The 25,446-nt window shown below is 45.7% G+C and overlaps 1 non-coding gene across 1 annotated transcript; it reads left to right on the forward strand.

Annotated features, from left to right (window-relative positions):
* The first annotated feature begins 643 nt into the window (after positions 1-643).
* On the forward strand, positions 644-766 carry LOC133240820 (small nucleolar RNA SNORA40). Its single transcript, XR_009734415.1, has one exon. It is a non-coding gene; the product is annotated as a small nucleolar RNA SNORA40 (small nucleolar RNA).
* The last annotated feature ends 24,680 nt before the right edge of the window (positions 767-25,446 follow it).

The following is a 25,446-nucleotide window of genomic DNA, read 5'->3' on the forward strand; positions in this document are numbered from 1 at the left end:
TCAGGGCTGCACAGGAGTCAGCCCACAAGGCCCACTGTGTGCGTCCCCTCCCGGCGTCAGCAACATCATGGCGCTAGCCTGAAGTTGGCCGTGATGCAGTGGTGCAGCCACTCTGGAGAACAGTGTGGAAGTTCTTTAAAAAAAACTCAAAATAGAGCTACCATATGATCCCACAAGCCCCACTCCTGGGCATGTATCTGGAGAAAACCATAATTCGAAAAGATGCATGCCCCCCAGTGTTCATACCAGCACTATTCACAATAGCCAGGACATGGAATCAACCTAAGTGTCCTTAGACAGACACAGGGATGGAAACAAAAAAGATGTACAGGGATTCTTGAACTGTGCTGATCGGGTAAGAAAGAGGAGCCACCAGCCCTCGTCTGCATCTCCAGCATCTCCCTCCTCTATCTTGGTCATCACTCTCGGATGGACAGTGGCTACCAAGGCTGGCTGGTAAGTTTCTATTACTTTTCTGCCAAGGAGGCCCCAGGTCTCAGGGGCCACCTTGGATATCCACAGCCCATGTGTGTGATATTTGCTTTCCACTCCAAAGTGGGCTCTAGAAAACCCAGATTTGGGTCACAGAAAGAAATCATCACATTTCCAAAGAAGCCTGTGACCAATACTAAATGCCATTGACAGAAGTTGTGTCTGTTTTTAATTTGTGGACAAAGACTTACGGATAGGTGCAAAAATAAATCCTTTTTTGCAACCCAGAATTCATTGTTCAGTATGAGTTTTGATACAGATAAAAAGGAACAATTTACCTAAAACAGATTCAATAGAGAGGGTGTATTGATAAACATAAAGATTGCTTCCAGGACTATAGAGCTGATCATTTCCTCCATATTTTAAGCATTTAAATTATCAGCTATATTGTTTTAGGCTTCCCCAGTGGCTCAGCGGTAAAGAATTCACTTGTAATGCAGAAGAAGTGAGCAGGAGATGTGGATTTGACCACTGGGTCGGGAAGATGCCCTGGAGAGGGAAGTGGCAACCCACTCCAGTATTCTTGCCACCGCATTATTCTTACCTGGAAAATTCCACAGACAGAGGAATCTGGGGGCTACAATCCATGGGGTCACAAAAGAGTCGGACATGACCTGGGGACTAAACAATAGCAACATATTGTTTTAGTACTCTAATTTTAATGTTGGCTTCTGTTTTTAAGATGGCTTCTGTTTTTTTAGGCTTTTGTCTTAAGAACGCAGTGTGTGGATTTTAAAAAGGTATTGGCAGGACTTCCTTGGTGATCTAGTGATTAAGAAGAGTTCACCTTGCAATGCAGGGGACCCAGGTTCAATCCCTGGTCAGGGAACTAAGATCCCACCTGCCTCTGCGCAGCTAAGCCTGCACGCCACAACTAGAGAGTCCATGTGCCACAACGAAAGATCCCACATGCCACAACTAAGACCCCGTGCAGCCAGATAGAAAACAAATAAATAAAGGCACTGGTATACCCCCAGTGATCTCTACTGTTCTAGGGTGATTTGAACATGTGAGCATGATTTGAACTTAATACCTTTTTGGAAGGTGTCAAATTCAAAACTAGGCAGATCCATCTCCTGACCCAAAACATGGTCCTAAAGTAAACTGCTTGAGGAAATCGGATCCCAGAGATTATGGGTGGAAATTTTAAAGTGTGTCCATATTCCACTGGAGATCAGAGAAGTCTGGACGGACTGACATGACGGCTGTAGATTGAGCAACACATCTCTTTGAAAGAGCCGTCTCATCTTGAAGATTAGGACTTGAACTAAGGTGATTGATCGTGGAAAGAATCAGAACATGTGAAATTCTTAAAAATTTATGGACTGAAATAAATTTGCCCGTGTTACACATAAGACAAAAAAACCTTTTCACTCTGTGCAGAAAAAAAAAAAAAAAAACACCATTGAACACTGTTGAGCACCATTTTGCCCTGACTTGTGTAAATCCCAACAGTCACGGGTGCCATTATTAATGGCCTCTTTGTTGTGCATCAATAAACTTTACAAGATAATGGAGGAGTGATGGTGTTGGAGTTTTTCCCCTCTCTTCTTCTCTTTCTAAATCTTTCCTGGCTTTGTGGCATTGCTGCCTGGCACACTAGTAAATGATGTATGAGATGAAGTATGGCTTTCTTCCAGCCAAGCAATGGCTTTGCCACCATTGCTTCAGTATTTATTATTTGGAGTTATGTTTGGGCTGGTCAGAAAAGTCCATCAATGTTTGCTGCTGTTGTCTGAAGACCAAGAAGGAAGGGGAGGAAGAAGGAGAAAAGGAAGAAAGGTTTGTACAATAAGAAAAATAAACTTGGTCTGGTCTGTAATATCAAAGTATCCGTTGGACTGACTTCTCCCTAATATTTTAGGATTCTTTTAAGGAGAGAAAAGGTCTTCATCACCATTCTGCACCCTTTCCTGTGGGGTTCACCCCTTCCATCTGGGTCATGGTGGTCTCATCAGATGGTTTATTGCCTTTAGAGCAAACATATGTGGGCTTGGTTGTGTTCATTGCTTAGCAAAATATCACAAAAATGTGTGACTATCTGTCAACCTGTACAAACTGCATTTTTCGATAGACTTTTCCCATCAGTGATTTGCCCAGGTGATTCCTGCTGCCTTTAAATTGTTCAGATCTTCTTGTGCTTGTTGTTCATGACCACATAAGTAGCTTCTTATTAAGAGCTGACTCATTGGAAAAGACCCTGATGCTGGCAAAGATTGAAGCCAAAAGGAGAAGGGGCAGCAGAGGGTGAGATGGTTAGATAGCATCACTGACCCATGGACATGAGTTTAAGCAAACTCCAGGAGGTAGAGAAGGACAAGGAAGCCTGGTGTCCATGGGGTTGCAAAGAGTCAGACACGACTTAGCGACTGAACAACAAGTTCTCTAATTATCTACATATAAAAGTGACCCATTTTTATTTCCGTATAGAATGCTACTACTTGTTTCCAACCTATTTCTAGAAAGATGCTTGGCTCTACATCTGAGTTCAAACTCCAGCTTTGTTTCTTACTAGTTCTGTCACCTGAAAACCTGGACTTTATTTCCCTGTGCCTGAATTTCCCCTATGTGGAAGCATAAAATGTGTTTTCCAAAGTTTTTCATTTTTTGTATTACTTCAAATACAGGCACCGTCTTTCTCAACGCCCCATGCAGACTGTGGGCTTCATGATGTCAAGAATCATGTTACAGTTGTAGTATCAGGCACAGTGTTGGGTGTTTGTTGATTGACAAGCTGTTTCTCCAGCTTTGAAACAGTGAAAACTATTTCCCAAATTCTTTTTTTTTTTTCTGTTGCTTTGGGTTTCAGCCAGTACATTCTTATAAGCCAAACGAGGACTTGAGTTACTAGAAGCAACACAAAATATGCTCCCAAGTTCAATAAGCAAAGGCAATAGATCTAAATGACAAGCTCCATGTATCCAAAGAACCACACATTCATCTTTCTGTGGGATCAATTCAGGGCAGATGCAATATCACTTTTCTTGTAAAACAAGTAGTGATTTTATGTTCCCAGTAATTCTATTTCTACATCTTGAATCAACGTGAGTTTTACCTGAGTTTATTAATAATAGCTACATTTATTGAGTGCCTACTAAGTAGGGATGTATTGATAAATAGGCTTTAGTTGAGGGGAAAAGCCCTTCTTTATAGAATCTATTGATTTTCATGAAGGAAATACTATAGTGGTCAGTTTCAAGCTTCCGACATGACATCAGTGAACACGTGATTAGTCCAATAGGAGCTGCCCACCCACCACCCCTACTATGGCTGGAGCTACAAGTACAGGATTAGCAATAATTTTCACAACAACCCTGCAAGAAAGATATTGTTCCCATGCTGTCAGTGAGGAAACAGGCTTGGAAAACACTTTGCCCCAAATCACATACATAGCTAGTCAGAGGTGACTTAAGGTTTAAACCAAGGTCTACATGACTCGCAAACTCAGTCTTCCCAGAACTTCACATTTCCTTGGCATAACACTGTGAACAAATGGGCGAATGCAGCAGCCCACTAGTCACAAATCCTGGAGAGACTGGACGAGCAGGATTCAGATTCTGTCCAGTGAAATATTCAAGCCTGCCCGAGAACTCCTGACACAGCCTTGAGAGACGTGCACTTTCTCACAGCCGAGAAGGTGGTACTCATGTGATTAGCCAGGAAGTTGTCACCTCGATTAGTTCTGGCACATTCCCACGTGATATAATTAACCCAGATGTGTTGGTACCTATCCAGGGTGTCTGGAGGGGAGAGTGTGGAAGGAGGTTCTCACAGAAGGGGTCGAAAGGGACACCATCATGCCCACTCCTTCAACAGGTGCTGGTCAACAAAGTACGCTGGTTTTCAGTGATGCTGTGATGCGACCGGAAAGGGAATTTTCAGCATATCCCCAAAGGGGTTTCAAATGAGTTCTGCAGGTTCAGTTTCTTTCTTCTGGTAACTCTGGGTCTGCCAAGGCCTCCTTGTCTTTAAAACTTGGAATAGTACTGTTCATCTCTTCAGGGGAATTAATGAATTCAAAGCTATAAAGGCTGTAAAACCTGCAGATGATAGCAAACATACAAATACACAATGTTTTTCTTTTCCTCCTGTGACTTGGTTCTCTGGATGTCACATCTTGCTATCAAAAGACCTAGATGTAACCAAAGCAAACAAAATAATTGCTTTCCATACTTATTTCTGTTGTAAAAGGGTCCTATGTTATAAAACAATGATAATGACAAAAATAATAATACTTTGTGTCTGGGTAACACCTTTCTTCTGAGGAGCTCAAAGCACTTTACAGACATAGGAAAAAATTGTCAACAGACAATTTATACAGAAAAAAATCAACTTGTAAGAAGTTACTCTGTGGGGGATAATGGTTCTGTTATTTTCACAAATTGACTGACAAACACAATATCTATTTCTGGTCTAAGCCAGGAATAAAAGTGCCACGTAGGAGGAAGGCAAGAGGACTCAGAGTGAGCAAGGCGATCGAAAGGGCTACTCTTCTGGTTATTTACCTGAACGCAGTCTAGACACAGTCTGGGACAATTCTGACCCCAAGTAACCCTGTAACTAAAGGCTGCTCATTGGCCTGGATGATAGTATGAAGGGATGGCTACCTGCTTACTAGACCTTCCATGGGGCTCCTCTCTGGCATCCAGATGCAGCTTGTTGAATTATCTTAGCAGATGTTGGAGGGTAAAGCTGGGAACCCATCTCCAGAGCGCCTCTCCTAAATGAACTATAGGGCTGACTCTGCTTATTAAATACTCACACCACCTTCCAATTTCCCATGCCTTCCTTCTGAGTTAACCTTCCAATTCTCACCCAAAATCCAGGAGCCACAGACAACTAGCTACAGACCTCAGAGGGGACTTTGAAGTATCAGAAAGAGAAACTAAGTAAACAATCTCATTTACAATTGCATCAGAAGGAACAAATATCTAAGAACGTATTTAACCAAGGAGATGAAAGACCTGAACTCTGCTGCTGCTGCTGCTGCTGCTAAGTCGCTTCAGTCGTGTCCGACTCTGTGCGACCCCATGGATGGCAGCCACCAGGCTCCCCCGTCCCTGGGATTCTCCAGGCAAGAACACTGGAGTGGGTTGCCATTTCCCTCTCCAGTGCATGAAAGTGAAAAGTGAAAGTGAAGTCGCTCAGTCGTGTCTGACTCTTAGCGACCCCATGGACTGCAGCCTACCAGGCTCCTCCGTCCATGGGATTTTCCAGGCCAGAGTACTGGAGTGGGGTGCCATCGAACTCTGATGTTGATGAAAGAAATCAAAGACAACACAAACAAGGGAGAAGATACCCCATATTAACAGATTCAGTTCAGTTCAGTCACTCCGTCATGTCCCACTCTTTTCGACCCCATGGACTGCAGCACACCAGGCTTCCCTGTCTATCATCAACTCCCAGAGCTTGCTCAAATTCATGTCCATTGACTTGGTGATGCCATCCAACCATCACATCCTCTGTTGTTCCCTTCTCCTACTGCCTTTAATCTTTCCCAGCATCAGGGTTTTTTCCAATGAGTCAATTCTTCACATCAGGTGGCCAAAGAATTGGAGCTTCAGCTTAAGCATCAGTCCTTCCAATGAATATTTAGGACTGATTTCATTTAGGATGGACTGGTTTTATCTCCTTGCAGTCCAAGGGACTCTCAAGAGTCTTCTCCAACACCACAGTTCAAAAGCATCAATTCTTCAGTGCTCAGCTTTCATTATGGTCCAATTCTCACATCCATACGTGACTGCTGGAAAAGACATAGCTTTGACTAGATGGACCTTTGTTGGCAAGGTAATGTCTCTGCTTTTTAATATGCTGTCTAGGTTGGTAGTAGTTTTTCTTCCAAGGAGCAAGTGTCTTTTAATTTCATGGCTGCAGTCACCATCTGCAGTGATTTTGGAGGACAAGAAAATAAAGTCTGTCAGTGTTTCCATTGATTCCCCATCTATTCGTCATGAAGTGATGGGGCCCGATGCCATGATCTTAGCTTTTTGAATGTTGGGTTTTAAGCCAGCTTTTTCACTCTCCTCTTTCATCAAGAGGCTCTTTAGTTCCTCTTCACTTTCTGCTATAAGAGTGGTGTCATCTGCATATCTGAAGTTGTTGATATTTCTCCCAGCAATCTTGATTCCAGCTTGTGCTTCATCCAGCCTGGCATTTCGCATGATGTACTGTCCATGTAAGTTAAATAAGGAGGGTGAAAATATACAGCCTTGACGTACTCCTTTTCCTATTTGGAACCAGTCTGTTGTTCCGTGTCTGTTGCTTCTTGACCTGTGTACAGATTTCTTAAGAGGCAGGTAAGGTGGTCTGGTATTCCCATCTCTTTAAGAATTTTCCACAGTTTGTTGTGATCCACACAGTCAAAGGCTTTGGCATAGTTAATAAAGCAGAAGTAGATGTTTTTCTGGAACTCTTTTGCTTTTTCAATGATCCAACAGACATTGGAAATTTGATCTCTGGTTCCTCTGCTTTAGCTAAATCTAGCTTGAATATCTGGAGGTTCTCGGTTCATGTACTGTTGAAGCCTGGCTTGTAGTATTTTGAGCATTACTTTGCTAGCGTGTGAGATGAGTGCAATTGAGTGGTAGTTTGAGCATTCTTTGGCATTGCCTTTCTTTGGGATTGGAATGAAAACTGACACCTTTTCCAGTCCTGTGGCCACTGCTGAGTTTTCCAAATTTGCTGACACATTGAGTGCAGCACTCTAACAGAATCATCTTTTAGGATTTTAAATAGCTCAACTGAAAGAATGAATATTGTTAAAATGACCATACTCTACAGATTCAGTGTAATCCCTAGTAAAGTAAGACTGGCATTTTTTCACAGAATGAGAACAAATAATCCTAAAATTTGTATGGAACCACATAAGATACTGATAGCCAAAACAATCTTGAGAGAGAAAAACAAAGCTGGAGGAATCACACTCCCAGATTTCAAAGTATAGCACAAAGCTATAGGTATCAAAACAGTATGTTACTGACCCAAAAAAGCAGAAGCATAGGTCCATGGGACAGAATAGAAACCCCAGAAATAAACTCACACTTATATGGTCAATTAACCTACAACAAAGGAGGCAAAAATATACAGTGGGGAAAAGACACTCTCTTCAATAAATGGTAAGAAAAACTAGACACTAAATGTGAGAGAATAAAGCTAGACCACTTTCTTACACCATAAATAAAACAAACCCTATCTCTGGATAAAAGACTTGTAAAACCTGGAACCATAAAACTCCTAGAACAAAATTTGAATAGTACACTCTTCAACATCAGTCTTAGCAATGTTTTTATTGGATCTGTCTCTTCAGGCAAGGGCAGCAAAAGCAAAACCAAACAGATGGGACTACATCATAAAAGGCTTTTGCATGGTGAAAGAAACCAACAATAAATTGAGAAAGCAAACTACACAGTGGGAGAAGATATTTGCAAATGATATTTCTGCTTGCAATATTCAAAATAGATAAAGAATTGCTTCAACTAAATACAAAACATCTGATTAAAAAAGTGGGCAGAGGACCTGAGCAGACATTTGTCTAAAGGAGACATACAGATGGCTAACAAGAGCATGGAAAGATGCTCAACATCACTAATCATCAGGAAAATGCAAATCAAAACCATGATGAGACACTGCCTCACATTTGACAGAACGGTTATCTCAAAATGACCAGAAAAGAGTACTGGTGAAGATGTGTGGAAAAGTGTGCACTCTTGTGCACTGGTATGCATGTTGTACGCTGTTGATGGGAATGTAAATTGGTGCAGCCACTATGGAAAACAGTATGGAGGGTCCTCAAAAAACTAAAAATAGAACTATCATACAATCCAGAATTTCTACTTGTAGGTATTTATCCAAAGAAAATGAAAACACTAACGGAAAAAGATTTTTGCATCCCAATGTTCATAGCAGCATTATCTACAATAGCCAAGATACAAAAGCAACCTAAGTGTCCATCCACAAATGAATGAATGAATGAACAGGGGAAGGGAGTGAGGTGATGAGCAAAATAGGTGAAGGGGGTTAAGCGGTACAGATTCCAGTTATAAAATAAATAAATCCCAGGGATGTAATGTATAGCGTCCGGAATATAGTCAATAGTCCTATAATAAACTTGTATGGTGACAGATGGTAACTAGACTTACAGTGGCAATCATTTCATAATATATATAAATTATCAAATCGGTATGTTGTCCACCAGTATGACATAATATAATATTGTAAGTCAATTATGCTTCAAAAATAATTGAAATGTATCATATTTTACAAAAATAGTGCTGCCATGTGAAAGAAGTCTTTTTCACTATCAACGAAAATGAAGGCAGTGGACCCTAAAAATGCATGCAGCCCACTCAGAAACACTACCCTGGTGGTCCAGTGGCTGAGACTCGAAGCTCCCAGTGCAGGGGGTGTGGGTTCAGTCCCTGGTCAGGGAACAAGATCCCCATGCCACAGCTAAAGATCGAGCATGCTGCAACAAAATCCAAACACAGCTAAAACTTGACACAGCCAAATAAATAAAATAAGAATAAATATTTAAAGAAAAAAACAAAAAGTTGCTGGTTCTAGGTTAGGAATCCTTGTTCCGGGAAGGAGCCTACTGGGGCAGGAACATCAGGCCATGCATTTTTGGCCTGGAAAGTTTGTCTTCCTGCAAAGAGAGGAGTTAAAGACAAAATTAAGTAATGAAGGCTAAGGGCACCTAGAGAAGCCAAGCAATGTACTTAGCTGAAATTTCTTTCTCTGTAGAGAAATAAAAAGTCCTCAGATCCAACGGTGAACCCACGTATGTGTTGTGTGTGTGTGTGCTCAGACATGTCTGACTCTTTGTGGCCCCATGAACAGGGGTCCACCAGGCTCCTCTGTCCATGGAATTCTCCAGGCAAGAATAGTGGAGTTGGTTGCCATTTCCTATTCCAGGGCATCGTTCCAACCCAGAGACCAAATCTGTGTCTCCTCCATCTCCTGCATTGGCAGGGGGATTCTTTACCACTGAACCCACCTAGGAGATGCTGCCCCAGTTCAACCTCCCAGTCTCTCCACCCCTCTATTCCAGAATCTTTTCTTTCTCCATGCTTCCCATGGGATTTTTCTGCCTCAGCTACTGGCTGCCCCATCACCTGAGTCCTCAAGTGTGCTATCCGGGTAGATGGGTCTTAGTGAGAGAAAGTCTGGGGGGATGGGAAGGGGAGTTTGATCCCTGATTCCTAACATCTCTTCCAGCTGCACGCACCACGCAGCTGTATGTATGAGAGAGAAAAGCAGGGTGAGGGCGTGTGTGTGTGCAGCAGCCAGAGTGGGCGAGGGGAGAGCTTTCATCACCAAGACCAAGAGTTCCTGTTTATAAACATTGGCTCACTGTTTAGAGATGTGAGGGGAATTAACCACAAAATTCGACCCACAACTTCAGGCCGTCTATTTTCACATCCGTCACACCACACATACTTTCTCTCTCCACCCGAAAGCCACCACGTAGAAAATAATTTCTTTCTATCGTAACTATAACCAAAAGGAAGAACGTACTAAGGGTTATAGAGGTGGGGCGGGTCATGCCTGGCCAGTGGGATTACTCTGGGAAAAGTTATCAAATGGGCAGGACTTGTAGCCCTGTTGGCTAAATAGGTCCATTGGCAGACTCTTCAACACTTTCCTGCCCCCTAGCTGCTGTGGAGGTTGGGGGGTAAGGGGCAGCTACCTGTCAGCTCTCTGATGGAAGTGACCATGGCTTAGGGCATTTACTCTTTCCAGATCTTTTTGAAGCCCCCAAAGACTTGGAGATCCCAACCACATGTATCTCAATAGGATCTGAAGTGCCATCTTGAGCAGGGAGGCAAAGCACCCATGTGTAGGAGGAACAGAGGTCCAGGTGTGGCTGCCTACAATCCACCTGTGTCCATACTGTCACGAGATGGTGCCACCTAAATACAGCTTCCTCTTGGGGCCCCCAAACCTGTTCTTACCCTCCCCCTCACCAATTCCCCAGACACTTTTGGCGCAGACTAACCAAGGACAGGGCCTCATACCTACCTCAGCAGATCTTGGCACATTTGACCCAATAATTCCAAACGCGGGCTTCTTTTGTAGAAACATGTTTGTTTTTTAGGTTTTTTTTCCTTTTGAACTTTTTATTTTGTATTGGGGTATTGCCAATTAAGGGGGCTTCCCAGGTGGCGCTAGTAGTAAAGAGCCTGCCTGCCAGTTCAGGAGACATAAGGGACACAGGTTCGATTGCTGGGTTGGGAAGATCCCTTGGAGGAGGGCATGGCAACCCTCTCTAGTATTCTTGCCTGGAGAATCCCATTGACAGAGGAGCCTGGCGGGCACACAGTCAGACCTAACTGAAACGACAGCTGCAGCAGCATAGCTGATCAACGATGTTGTGACAGTTTCAGATGAACCGCAGAGGGACTCAGCCATATATACTGCTTTGGTGGAAACTTTTATTGATGGGATGCTCCTTAGATCAAGGCCATTTCATCAGGACATACTAAAATTAATAGCAGTCAATGAACATTGAGCATTTAATGCATGCCATATTTGGTGCTAAGTGTTTTATATACAGGACCCCCTTCTGTCTTTGAAAGAGCCCTGGGAGGGGGACACTATTATTCTCCCCGTTTTGGAATTGAGAAAACTGAAGCTTCGAGAAGTTAAGTAAGTTGCCCAAAGTCACACAGTCAGCAGCAGGGCCAAGGCCTGAGCCTGTTTAACATCAAAACTTCTTTTCCTACTCTCTCCATTGTACACACACAAAATTGTTTTCTGGAAGGTTCTAAGCCTCTCCTGCATTCAGTCCTAGATAGGAGTAGCAGAAAAGCATCTCCCACGGCAGAGGGAACCTGGAAGACACAACAACAGGAAATACACAGCAAACAGAAGGTTAGTGCTGTGGCTGATTGTCGAGAACCTCAAAACATTCAGCAGAATCACCCCTCACACATGGCCCCGACCACAGGCAGCATCCTCTCTCTACACAGGCTGTGGATCTGACGACGCCGCTCAGGCTGGAGCGCGACTGCTCTCTGAAAGGTTTCCAGCAAATGCTCCTAGCCTGTTCTCTTCCTTCCATCTTTGCTGTCTGCCTCCTACCTTCCTCTCCTCTGCTGATCCGGAGGGACCCGGCTCTGCTGGGTGACCTTGAGACACGCCCCCTTCTGCATCTATTTCCTCATCCGGTTTGTAAAATGAGCAGAGTTGTTGGGTCCTGAGAGTGGCTGTGTGGATTAAACACGGTATGAAAATGAGTGACTAACACTAGCACATAACTGATCATCAGAAAGTGTTGGTGACCTCATCCCATCTTTATATTTTCCCTTCCTTCTCTTGGCCTTAGACCATAATGGCAATTTCCTCCACCTGGGGACCCCCCCCCCCCAGTCACTTTCCCAATGTGTGAGTCATGGATGGGGGATTAACTGTGACCACCTTCCTTTTCAGATCTCACAATCTGGGTGTTCAATGCCATGTGGTGGCGAAAGGAAAACACACGCTGTAAACAGATAGGACATTTTAATTTTCTTCTAAAATCATTTTAGATTTTGAGTTGGAAGGCAACCTCCCAGGGCTCCATCTTCCTCAGGCACTGCTGGGAAGAATGATGAAGTAATTCAGCCATGCCCAGAGGAGTTGGTATCCCTGGAATTGTCCTCCTGTTGGATGGCACAGCTCACTCATCCCAGTTGCATCGTTGGGAGATGGGCCAGCCCTCAGCCCCTCTCCCCCTGAAACTTCTTAGCCTCATTATTGGTGGCAGGAAGTTCCATCTCACAAAAGTGACTGCCCTGGTGTTTGGGCAGTCTCTGGGGACTGTGATGACCCAGAAGAAGGGGACTTGCCATGTCAACCAGAAGGAGCAGAAACAGGTGAAACCTAGGAGGTGGGCCAGGTGAGGAATTCTCGGGTGCCCAGCTGGAAAGGGTTCTGGATGGAAGGTGATTTGAGGAGAAGAGCTCTGAAACATGGATGGTGGTGGTTTCGTTTGGGTTTTGGGTTTTGGGTCTCCCTGGTGGCTCAGACAGTAAAGAACCTGCCTGCAATGTGGGAGACCCAGGTTCGATCCCTGGGTCGGGAAGATCCCCTGGAGAAAGGAATAGCTACTCAGTCCAGTGTTCTTGTCTGGAGAATCCCATGGACAGAGGAGCCTGGTGGGCTATGGGATCGCAAAGAGTTGGACTTGACTGAGTGACTTTCACTTCACTCGGACTAGGAAGATGGTTCTTTCTGATGAAAAACTGAGCTGCACACCCTTCCATTTGGGGGCAGTCCAATAGCAGGGATGTAGGAGTTTCACAGACCATATTCCAAAGAGCACATGTAGCCACAATTTCATGTTCTCCTGTGGGAATGCTCCCCATTGCTGCTTTTCAGCTCTTGCTTAGGTAGCTGAGGAGTTGGGCCAGGTGGGCAAGTAGGGGGACCCACTTTGTGTGCAAACTTACGGAGGCTGAAGCTCTCCAAGGACAGAGCTAGAGCTGAGAGAAGAAGGTTGTACGATGAGGAATCCTGGACTCAGGGAAAGGCTGGCTGCTCCAGGACACAAAGGCCCCAGGAGGTATTCCAGGATCCCTGGGCTCCAGCTTTCTCAGTTTCACCCCGAGTCCCATCCAGAGCTCTGTGCATTAGTGTAACCAGAAACACAAGCTTGCCTGCTCTTCCCAGGGCTGAATGGAGCAGCATAGAGAGAGAGGCCACTGCCGGTGAAAGGCAATCACACCCAAAAGCAAGCTCTCGCTCACTCCTCAGGACCGGCAGCTCCCCAGGACGACCAAAGATTAAGATGTTCCAGCCCCTCAGCTCCCCCAAATGCTCTCTCTCTTCCAGTCACCTCATCTGTGTCACCCTTTTGAAGCTGTGCTCCTATTCCATGAGCATCCCAGATCTTAAGATGATTCTCTCCCACATCCCTTCCTTCCTTCCAAATGACAAGCAGGTGTAAATGCGGGGTACCTACTTTTCAAAACCAGGAGGAGGGCAGGATGCAGGTCTGGGAAGATGGGTAAGAGGGAAAGAGAGAGAGACACAGAGAGAGCAGATGGCAGTACAGGGCTGGACCTGAACCTCTTTCTAACTTGGAAGACAGAGGAGGGAGGAGGTGTGCTGGGCTTATAAGGCTAAGGCTGTGGCGATGTGGGCCTGGGGGTCCTGTATGTTCCCCAGGCCAGGGCACTCCATGTGGGCAGCTCAGAGGCGCCCACGCCTGGAACACAGTCACAGTTTTCTTTACTCGACATTTACCGTCAACTGGGGGATATCTTTCATCTTTCTAATTACTTCTTCATGACAAATACATGTGTATGCACTGTACCATGAGGACACTCGTGCGTGTGTGTGTGTGTGTCTGTGTCCTTACAAGAAAAACTTATCCTCTGTAGTAAATGAAAAAAAAAAAAAAAACCAAACCAGTATTAATTATGTTTTGGACTGACTTCACAGAGGTCTGGGGACATAATTTCAATAAAAACTATACTCATGATTCCAATGCTATTATTCTCATTTGAATTTTAACCCTAAGAATTTTCCAGCCTGTCAGCCAAACCAACACTTGGGCAGACTGACAGTTTTCAGAAGCTAAAATCATTCCAGCCTTCGCCTGCCTCCTAGGAGAGGCTTGGGATTCTGGAGCTCAGACGGGACTGTGTCCCTGCCCCCATGGCTTTGCCCACTTCCTGCAGCTTCCTGGCCCACTTCAGCCTTCAGGTAGATGAGATGCTCTTGAATGTGCGGGCAGATCTGCCTTCGAATGTACTGGAATGCTGCCTATTCCCTGCTGCTTTCCATGTGCCCTGCTCCATGATTTGGCCACAGAGTTCTGAGCAAACCCTATTCCCCTCTGGCACCCTCACTGGTCACGGGGGGCAGGTGGAGGGCTGTCGTGTGGAGCAATCAACAAGAGGGACTCCTTCACCGTCATCTGTAAGCCCCTTCTGGACTCCAAAGGAAGGTAGAATGGCTCCTCAAGCCTGCCCCGGGGGTATGGAAAACCCTACCTGTGGATGGACTGAATCAAGAATCTCAATTTCTACAGCTTCTGTGCCAAACCATCGGGCTTCCTTTGGTTCCCTTGTTTCTACAACATGTTCCTTCAATTTTGTAGAACATAATTCATTATATATCCATTAGGTATACAGATCCTCATTTATACATATGGCGAACATATGTATGTATGTGTGTATATATATATAGCATGCACACATACATATATATACAAAATGTGGATGGTGTGTTCCAACTTAAAGACCCACACACTCACACCCACCACATAACCACAGTCCTCTAAGGACTTCACAGCCACCCAAGTCTCCATCCGCTGCAGGCTCTGTGAGGTCCTCCTGGCCTCTGTAACTCAGTTCTGTGCATTCACAATGGGATTTGCTGCATTACTGGGCATTTTCCTAAGAGGAGAGGACTTCTATTCTGTTTAGTTGTCAGTGAAAACAGAATTTTCTCCTTATGATTTGACATATCTGATAACTGAAAGAACTCTGGGCTGACAAGATTCTGCTCCACACATTGCAAATTCTGCTTCTACTTTCCTGTGGATCAGGTTCTGGAAACAGAAGCCACAGGATCTGTTTATATGATGATGTGACCCCAGGCCCTACAGGGGCCTAGATGATGATGCCCCTTGAGCCAGGATGGGAACCAGGAGGAGTAACCCTGGAAGCCATTTCTACATCAGAACAGCCAGGAATCATTTGATATATATAGAAGAGACTGCAAACTGATAAATATCCCTCAGTCCAAACTCAATATCTTCCCAACTTAATTTTCCCTTCACCATATCCCCAAAATACTCAAAGCCACTTCAACACCATGAGAAAATAGTAAGGCGTATCAAGGCAAAGTAGGGTTGGAAAAAGACAAAAGTCTTAACCTACTTATCTTGCTTCTGCAAACTTTACAAAGCACATGCCCATGTGAGCTGATTATTATGATGCCTCAAGGTCCACAGAACGGATGGTGCAAGTGAGGGGGCCTGAAGTTAAACTTTATTAACCTCCTGGTACCCATCTCTGAGAATAGAATTTGGCAACAGTTGATAAAAGGAATAAAGAAAATCAAGTATTCCAGCAGAAAGCAAAGCTGTAGCAGAGATGTGGAATGCTCAGGACTATGTGGTGAGCAGAAGCTCATTTGAGGAAACAGTTGTGGGCCAGAGGGTGGAGAGAATGAATATCTGAAAGGCAGGCCAAGTGCAAATCACAAAGGGTTGCAACTGTTGGGGTGAGACATCTTGATGTCAACTGTACAGCAAGAAGCTTTGAAGATCTGCCCAAGACTCGAGGCTGGGGACAGCCCCTCTCTCTCCCCATCATAGTCAAATTCTGGAAAAGTGAATTTGGGATGGGGTGGATGGGAGGCAGGGAGACCAACTCAGAGGCATCAGCTGCCATGTCCTGTGTTTTAGAATTCTTTGCGACAGACATTTGACAAAAACATATACTCCTTGACTCACTAGTGACTTGACTCACTAGGCATCAGTCCTGGGGGGTGCTGAAGCTTCTTCCTGTTCTGACCCTGTAAACCCTTGGATGTGACTTTGATCGAGTTTTACCTTGTGGGGTCAAGGTCTTGGGAACTGTGCTCCACAGACTGTCACGATCCTCTCCAGGTACCAATTCTCAGCAACATGCTCCTAATCAACCGCACCTCCCCCAACACTCTTGCTGTCTGTCTTCCCAGGCCAGGAGGCAAGAGGATGTGGTGGCTTCATTCCAGGAAGAAGCAAAGGGTCTCCATGGGGTGGTAATCTTGGAAACGGCATGGAGGGGACCGAGAGACAGCTGATTTGGCAGCTAAGTGTATTCAGATAGCAAAGAGGACGGAAGGAAGAATATTGTGTGTTGAGCTGCAGGAGCGACACACAAAGCATAAATTGGTGCACTTGGTGGTGGATGTGTGCACTTGGGCAAGAATGGAGTCCAGCTGCTTCATTTTCGAGCTTCATGTTCATGAGCTTTGATCACGGGGAGGGTCAAGCATCTCCTTTACCTCTTAGCCTACACTCTCTCCCGAGATGTTGTGACCAGTAACTCCAGAGTAGCAGTGAACACTTGGGTTGCTTCCACTCCCTGGCTATTGTGAACAATGCTGCTATGAACATAGGTGTGCAAATATCTGTTTGAGATCCTGGGTATATGCCCAGAAGTTGAATTGCTGGATCATATGGTCATTCTATATTTAATTTTTAAGCAACTGTTGAATATTGTAAATAGCACACCTGCCATAAAATAAATACAAGTGAGGCTCAACATCCCCACATGCTGTCTAGTCAGCATCTCAAAGGCAAAATATCTCAAACCAAAGTCTTGATTTTCCCCCAGTCCTATTCCTCCCCAGTGTTCCCCACCTCTGTAAATGGAATCACCAAGGTGGCCAAGGCTGAAACATTTGGCATTATCCATGACTCCCCTCTTTCTTTCATTCTCCACGGCTAACCCATCAGTGAATCCTTATAAGCTCTACTCTCACAACAGGGCCCAAACCAAATCCCTTCTTGCTACCTTGCTGCTACCACTAGGTCCGTCCCCTCACTGCCTCTCACCCCAACTGTTACAATAGCACCCCACAACGTCCTCACTCACTTTTAAGTATTTTTATTTATGTATTTGGCCACACCAGGTCCTAGTCGAGTCAGGTAGGATCTTTGATCTTTGTTGTGGCATGCGGGATCTGCAGTTGTGGCTTACAACCGCTTAGTTGCGGCACGTGGGCTCTCGTTTCCTGACCAAGGATCGAACCCCTGGTGCCTGTGTTGGGAGTATAGAGTCTTAGCCACTGGATCACAAGGAAAGTACCAAGATGTCCTCATTCTTGTCCTTCTACCTCGCTACTGTCATCCAGCTGCTAGAGGGATTCATTTTAAACGTCAGTTGGATTGCAATCCAACTCCTCTAATCAACACTTCCAAAGGCTTCTTATCGCAATCAGAAAAAACACACGACCCCCCCCAACACACTTGACCATAAAAAGAAAAAAATAATGCCATTTGTAGCAACATGGATGGATTTAGAGATTATCATACTGAGTGAAGTAAGTCAGACAAAGACAAATACATGACATCGCTTATATGTGGAATCTTAAAAAGGGTACAAATGAACTTACCTACAAAAGAGAAATAGAGTTATAGACGTAGAAAACAAACTTATAGTTGTCACAGAGTGTAGGAGGCTTGACCCCCGCAACGGAGGACAAGCCCGTTGCCTGGCCTCCCATCCAACCACTGTTGCCCGACCCGCCCATCTGGCCTTGACTCTTCCTCAGACATTGGTTAGCTGGTTCCTCGGGGTCTTGACCTTGGGAGATGCTTCCCATAACTCTTAACGCAGCTTATTACAATGCCAGCCCCTCTAAGTGGCTCCCCCGCAGTGATCCTATCTGGGATAACAGCCCCACCTCCCAGCCTTCTAATTCGACTTCATTCCTCTTCACAGACATGGCATAGTACCTGATTCTCCATCTCTCCTTCCAGAGGGTAAGCTCCATGAGGACAGGGAGAGGCTTTGGTGGCTGCCATGTCCCTGTGGCACAGGATAGGGTCCCTGCTCCCCATTAGCATCAGCACATCTCTGTCTCTAGGCAGTTCAGTTCTGCAAACCCAGGAGAGGAGAAAGTGCCGAAATCCACTTCCTTGACACCTGGGCAGATTTAGGGTTCTGGGGTTCCCAGACCCTGCACCCAGCGCCTTTTTTTTAACTTATTGGAGTGTAGTTGATTTAGAATGTTGTGTTAATTTCTGCTGTATGACGTGAATAAGTTATATACATTTTTTTAGATTCTTTTACCATATAGACCATTATAGAGTATTGAATAGAGTCCCCTGGCTATACAATAGGTCCTCATTAGTTCCCTATTTTATATATAGTAATGTGTATATGTCAATCCCAATCTCCCAGTGTATCCCACCACCCCCCACGCCCTGTGACAACCATAAGTTTGTTTTCTACGTCTATAACTCTTTCTTTTTTGTAGATAAGTTCGTTTGTACCCTTTTTAAGATTCCACATATAAGCGGTGTCATGTATTTGTCTTTGTCTGACTTACTTCACTCAGTATGATAATCTCTAAATCCATCCATGTTGCTACAAATGGCATTATTTTGTTCTTTTTTACGGTCAAGTAATATACCATTGCGACTTTTAACTTACAGAGTCCAGAGTGCACACAGAGATGACTTTCAGTGCTTTAGGAAGGTTTCAGGCCCACAAACAGCTCCAGACCCTAACATATTGGTGGCTTTCAGTCACCCAGCCACTGTGGCAGGACCGGGGCTCTAGGGTCCATGTTCTCTTCGTCAGATTAGGCCACCTCCTGAGGCCCTCTGGCTCACTGGAGAAGACTCTAATGCTGGGAAAGATTGAAGGCAGGAGGAGAAGGGGACGACAGAGGAAGAGATGGTTGGATGGCATCACTGACTCAATGGACATGAGTTTGAGCAGTCTCCGAGCATTGGTGATGGACAGGGAAGCCTGGCATGCTGCAGTCCATGGGGTCGCAAAGAGTCAGACACAACTAAGCAACTGAATTGACTGAGGCCCTCTGACCTCCTTTTGAATATGAGTATTGGGGGCTAGCTCTGGGCAGCACTTCCCTCATGAATTGTATTCTTCGGAGCACTAAGATCACCAGATAAGGAGTGGAGTGAGCGATACTTAAGGAAGAAGTGGAGGGGGCAGAGACTGGAGAAGCAAAATCAGAAATGGCTTCCAAAGTGCTCTGAAGTTATTTTGGGCTTGAAAAATCTTTGTCCTAAGGTCCAGAACTTCAGTGTGAACCCGGTCTCAGGAAATGGGAAGACCTGATGACAAATGGTCCTAACCGAGAAGCACTTTGAGCTTCTTGAACGTGAATGAGGCCAGAACTGGGCATTATTCTTTCAGAGCCTTGTCTCCCCTATGCAAGTTGCTTGAGTTTTCTTCTTTTTAAAAAAAAAATATTTATTTCTGGTTGTGCTGGGTCTTCGTTACTGTGTGGGGGCTTTCTCTAGCTACGGCTAGTGGGGCTTACTCTTCATTGTAATGAATAGGCTTCTCATTGCAGTGGCTTCTCTTGTCGTAGAGCATGGCCTCTAGGTCACAGAGGCTCAGTAGCTGTGGCACACAAGCTCAGTTGCTCCTTAGCATGTAGGATCTTCCCAGACCAGGGATCGAACCCGTGTCCCCTATATTGGCAGACAGATTCCTATCCACTGTACCACCAAGGAAGTTCCGCTTGAGTTTTCTAATAGTCACTGGGTTCATCTCTTCAAGACTGACCCTATAATTTATTGTTCAAGCAAATGCGCTTTTGAGAATAAGGGGCTTCCCTGGTGGCTCAGCTGGTAATGAGCCAATGCAGGAGATGCAGGCTCGAACCCTGGGTTGTGAAGATCCCCTGAAGAAGGAAATGGCAACCCACTCCAGTATTCTTGCCTGGAAAATTCCATGGACAGAGGAGCCTTGTGGTCTACAGTCTCTGGGACTGCAGAGTCAGACATGACTGAGCATGCACGCACACACACTTCAGTTACTCTGGGACAACAGTGGGGATTGGACTGTCGGGGTTAACAGGATGCACAGTCTCCTTGCTGTCTTTTCTAACCATGAGGAGTTGAGTGATGATCTAGCATTTTAATGCACCAAACAAGGAAGTGAAATTCTTAGCCCTGCCCCCACCAGAGGGTACAGCTTCATCACTGCTGCTGGTGTCCCTGCCACCCTCTGCTCCTTCCCTGTGCCCAGGTCTAATTAATCCCTTTCTCTAAAGGTCTAAATTCTTCTTTGAGTCTTCTCCCTCAAATATCAGCAGAGGAATGCTGATTTCAACCACTCTTTCCTGACCCCCACAGATTTTCCACAGCATGGCCCCTTGAAATGACCCCTTCTGGGTGCTATATGAATATCTGCTCTCAGTGAGCTGGCTGTCTGGTGGAGGAGCCTGGCCCTGCTGGTGTTGCCCTAGGTCCCTGACCACACACTTTGGAAACATCTCTTCAGCAGGGTCCCGCTTACACTGGTCTCTTATAGTTTGTTCCCACGCCTCGAGGAGGAGCAGAGAGCACCAGAGCTGCAGAATGCAACTTTGCTAAGATCAAAGCGAGTGCCGGCTGAGGCTTCAAGTCTACAACTCCCCAGCAATCCCTTTATGCTTGCCAGGTGAGCAGACTTGATGGTGAGCGGACATGCAGAGACCAGCAAGACCTGAGCCCGAAGAAGAGGGCTTTCTACAGCTTGATGGCTCTGTCAGGGGTGCACATAGTAGGTGCCTCTCAGTAAATTTCAGCTGAGTCACTGAATGATCGACTTCATCAATCATGCTCCCAAAGCTGTTGAGTCAGTATGATGGGTGGGGTCAAGAGCTTCACAGCGAATTCTGGAATGTCAGAGCTCTAAGAGATTTTGTGTGTGTGTATGTGTGTGCTTAGTTGTGTCCAACTCTTTGCAACCCCATGGACCATAGCCCACCAGGTTCCTCTGTGCATGGGTTTCTCCAGGCAAGAATACTGGGTGGATTGCCATTTCCTCCTCCAGGGGATCTTCCCAACCCAGGGATCGAACCCGCATTTTCTACATTGGCAGACAATTTCAGATGTGTAACCCAGGTGAGGACCCTGAGAGGTAAGATGGCCGGCCCAAATTTTGCTAATGTCAGGGACTAAACGAGGCTCGGCTCTCCTGACAGCTAATCCTGTACTTCTCTGTCTACACCACATGCCCCAGGCCAGCTGGCCCTTTGACCACCACGATTTGCCTTCCTTACAATTTTACTAGGGATATCGTTTTCATTTTTGTTTCTCTAATGCCTCCATGGTGTTTAACACTCCTGTGTTATGGTAATAAGAGAATTTCTGTGTGACCCTAGGCCAACTATTCACCATCTCTGGGCCTTCTCTTGGATCCATAGAATAAATACGATACTGCTGACCTGAATGCATTGTGGCTGTATTCTAATGTATATGTAATTGCAGAAAGATTTTGGAAATCCAGGAATGGTGCTCAAGTAGACGCCGGTGCTGAGAGCATTTCTTGGAGAAATTGAAAGGGAACTTTTCTGTCTGTGATGGAAGGAACAGAAGATGGTTCTGAGCAAATCTAAGCTCACGCAACTCTGTGCATCTGAGCACCCAGCCTGGAGCCCAGTGTCACCTTTTGGTGGGGGAGGAAGGAATCTGGTAGGGGTCCGAGAATGCAAGCATCCTGTGGAGAGGGCTTGACAACACCCTGACCCTCCTCTACGCAGGGCCCTGAGTACTGCCCGGTAGGGTCTGTCCCGGCCGCCTGCCCACAGCGCCAGCCAGCAAGGGAACAGCCTCCCTTGTCAGCTGGGCTCCCAGCGTTGCAGATGGAGGGGGAGCCGGCTGCTTTTAATTAGAGGCGCTGCTTTCCTGTTTTCCATTGGCGGCCAGTTTCTAAGTTTCCCCGCACCCTCTGCTGCTTCCCAAAAGCAATTTCTTTTTTTTTTTTTCAAAGAATCCAAACTGTCTGGAATGAGAAAGGAGAAAGCTATCATTATGTGAGCTGCGTGGTGGCTTCTGTTGCCTCTGCAGTCATTTAGAGGTGGTCAAAGGGAGGCCTCCACTGTCCAGACGTGGCCTAGGGTTCTGCTGTTAATTCTCTCCTCCCCATCCCATGGGCTCTTCTTCTATACCACTGAACCCCTGTGGGGAGAATATCGTGGCACCAGGCTCTGATCCTGGTTAGAACTCACTTCTTCACATGAAGCCCAGGTCCATTTAGAACAGAGGGACTTCAGGAGGGCTGTCAGAGTTTGCAAACAAGAATACAGGGCACCCAGTTTCACGTGAACTTCAGACACACCGCATAACTTTCAGTGTAAGTATGTCCTAAGTGTTGCATGTATACTTTTAAGAATATACCATGTATACTTGCATTACAAAAACGATTCTTTGGTGACCTGAAATTCACATGTAACCTGATGTCCTGTATTTTATCTGGCAAACTCTTTTCTGAGGTCCACAGAGAGTCCCAGACCACAAACCTGAAAGTCTGCTCTCCCCAAGAGTGGGTTGTGTGGAATGTATCCCATTTGGGAGAGGTCAGCAAAGCCAAGGGGAAGATAGAGATGGCTGTCCTGTGTCACCAGGATGAAAAAGAGAGACTCCTCAAATCTAAAGGCATCCATGTTATAGGTACTTTGGCTTGTTCAGACAAATCAGCATGCAAGGGGAAAATGACAACATGGTTCCAGGCCACAGGACCTGTGGATGAGCCTGGTCTACCCAGAGGCCAGTGGCTTGACCAAAGAAGGAGAAGGAAGGACACAGGCCAATCTGGGGGGGGGGGTGCAAGCCTTAGGTCAGTAATTCCTAGCCCTTTTTGTCCCTCCATTCCTGCCATGGTCTGCTTTGATGCTACTCTGGCTCCACCTCATTATGCCTTAGATGGCTGACAGCCTTAGTCTTCATTTAGTTCAAGTTTAATTTTATTTGAGAACAGGTTTACAAACACAGAACATGCTCAGACAAAGGAGAAGATTCAGAATCTCTGCATGGAAACTGGAAAGTTCTAGAAGATTCCAGAAGGACAGGCAGAACAAGTAAGGCAAAGTCTCAATCCCCCAGGGTCCTTCCTCTTCTGGAGGAGATGGCCAAGGGGAGTCTGGAAAGACAGCAGTGCTCCCCCTGCCAACAAGGCAGATGGGAGTACTCTGCCTGGAGACAAGTGAGGTCCCCCACAGCCCACCCCAGACAACCCTCAGACCTGAGAGCAGATGAAAAAGGTTCTCAGGCAGCAGAATGTGCAGGCTGCTGTTATTTATAAACCGTCATGGAGCTTGAGAGGCGGTCTACCAAGTTTCCCCTTATGTAAATGACAGTTTACAATGCACAGGGCCCACACGTTGCGTAAACCAGGCCTGATATTTTAAACCCTCTCTGTTCGCAAAGGGTGTTGTGCTTTGTTCTCCTCTCCAGTTTCCCACTTCAGGAACTGAGATCTGTAAAATTGCACGTGGTCAATAGGGAAGTCCATCAGAGCTGTTCTGAGCGGCCATCCTCCCGTCCCCACCCCCACCCCAGCTCTGGTTTCATCTAGGATATCAATAATGGGCTTTTACATAAGACGGGCTAATGCATTTTCAAAGCAGGCAGATCCCCCTCCCATGTTTTGACAGTTTGGCTTGAGTTGAAATATAATTAAACTTTTTGAAAACCAGGGCTTTGAAACACAATCCCCTCCCTGTTGACACACCGGTTGTTTTTTGTTGTGTTCTTTTTTTTTTTTTTTTCCTTAAGAGTTGGGTTTTTACTTGCTGCGGTGCATGACTTCGCCCTTCACTTTCTGCACTCAAAACAAACACTGGTTTCAGGCATTCAGCTTTTCTAGCGCTGCATAGCTGAGAGTGGAAAAAATAACATCTGAAACAGGACGGGCTTTTGATGTTCCCTCCTTATGACAGACACATTTGAAAACCACCGCGGTGAGTCACTCACATTCTGTGCATACCCTCTCCAAGGAGCAGGAAGTGTAGGTATTTTAAACCCTGAAGCCAGGAGAAGTTTTCAGCTGCATCTTGGCCCGCACCCCTCCTGAGAGAAGCTCAGTGGCCCTGCTCAGTGTGACCCAGGCTCCTGCCAGCCTTTCTTTGTTCTCTTTGCCCTGGTTTTGCTTTTTAGGCTAGCAGGCCAAGTTGGAAAAGCACAGAGCTAGCAAATTTACAAAATCAACAAAAACTTAAAAAGAAAAAAAAATCAGCAACAACAGCAGCAATGGAGGCCAGTGGTTGGTAGGGGGCAGGCAGATGGAGCCATGAGATGTCCTCAGGCAGCTCACTAGGGACCCAGCTCTGGGGCTCTTTGGCCCAACAAGAAATAAAGTCCAGTCCCTGTCAGCTAACTTCTAACCCAAGTCATTAGCTGTGGGGAGCGTCCCCAAGTCCCCTCCTCCACTAGCTCCAAAGGCCAAAAGAACAGAAGAGGAGGGGAACTAAAGACAGAATTGGACTGAAATAACTTTCTTTCACTCATGTGCATGCTCAGTTGTGTCTGATTCTTTGCAACCCCGTGGACCGTAGCCCACCAAGCTCCTCAGTCCGTGTAATTTTCTAGGCAAGAATACCAGAGTGGGTTGTCCCTTCCTCCTCAAGGGGATCTTTCCAGTCCAGGGGCTGAACCTGCATCTCCTTGGTCTCCTGCTTGGAAGGCAGATTCTTTACCACTAGCGCACCTGGGAAGCCCTGAAAATGACTTTAAGAGGAAGGATTGTTTTTAAAAAAGGACTTGGTGGAAATAAGCCAGAATTTGCTCTGAAAGAAGTTATAAATCTTAACCTTCCTTGGGACAGGAAACCCAAAGAGGGGTGCGTGGAGCTTCTGAAGATGGGAACAGGGTGGTGGTAGGAGACCTTGGCTTCCTCTATGGGGAGGGAAGACTTCCCAGAACATCGGCCTCTGATATCACCAGCAGTTGATACTGGGAAAGTGGTAGATTCATGCAAGAATTCATTTTGCTCTGATGTTTTTGCTGTTGTAGACAGCTTTCTTGAAGAGGTGGAGTCGTTTGGGAAAAGCAATCCCAGCCTTCAGCATTTTTAGAACAAGAACATGGTATGACCCTTGAACTGCTTGGGAACCGTGTAAGCCACAAAAGCACCCCAACTATGAAGAACTATTGCTATTGTCTCAAATGCCAGCTGCCTCTCCATCCTAATGGAATCTAAGGACTTTCTGGGTGGAAGAAAATCCTGGAGTTGTCACAAGCAGCTCCTTAAGAGGTCAGATTGCTCAGAGCATCATGGATTCTTTGAGGGTTTTATTGTGACGTACAAATTCCTCAGAAGGGCAGTGTCCAGGCATAGCACAGACAGGGTGAAGCATCTGGGATCAGTCACAGAGGCAGTCCATGGGACACCCAAGGGACAGCATGAGGATTAGTCTCCTATCAGACGGTAGAGAATCCACCTTCAGTGCAGGAGACCCAGGTTCAATCCCTGGGTCGGGCAGATCCCCTGGAGGAGGGCATGATAA

Source organism: Bos javanicus, chromosome 28 (assembly GCF_032452875.1).
Source record: "Bos javanicus breed banteng chromosome 28, ARS-OSU_banteng_1.0, whole genome shotgun sequence".
NCBI classification, from domain to species: Eukaryota; Metazoa; Chordata; class Mammalia; order Artiodactyla; family Bovidae; genus Bos; species Bos javanicus.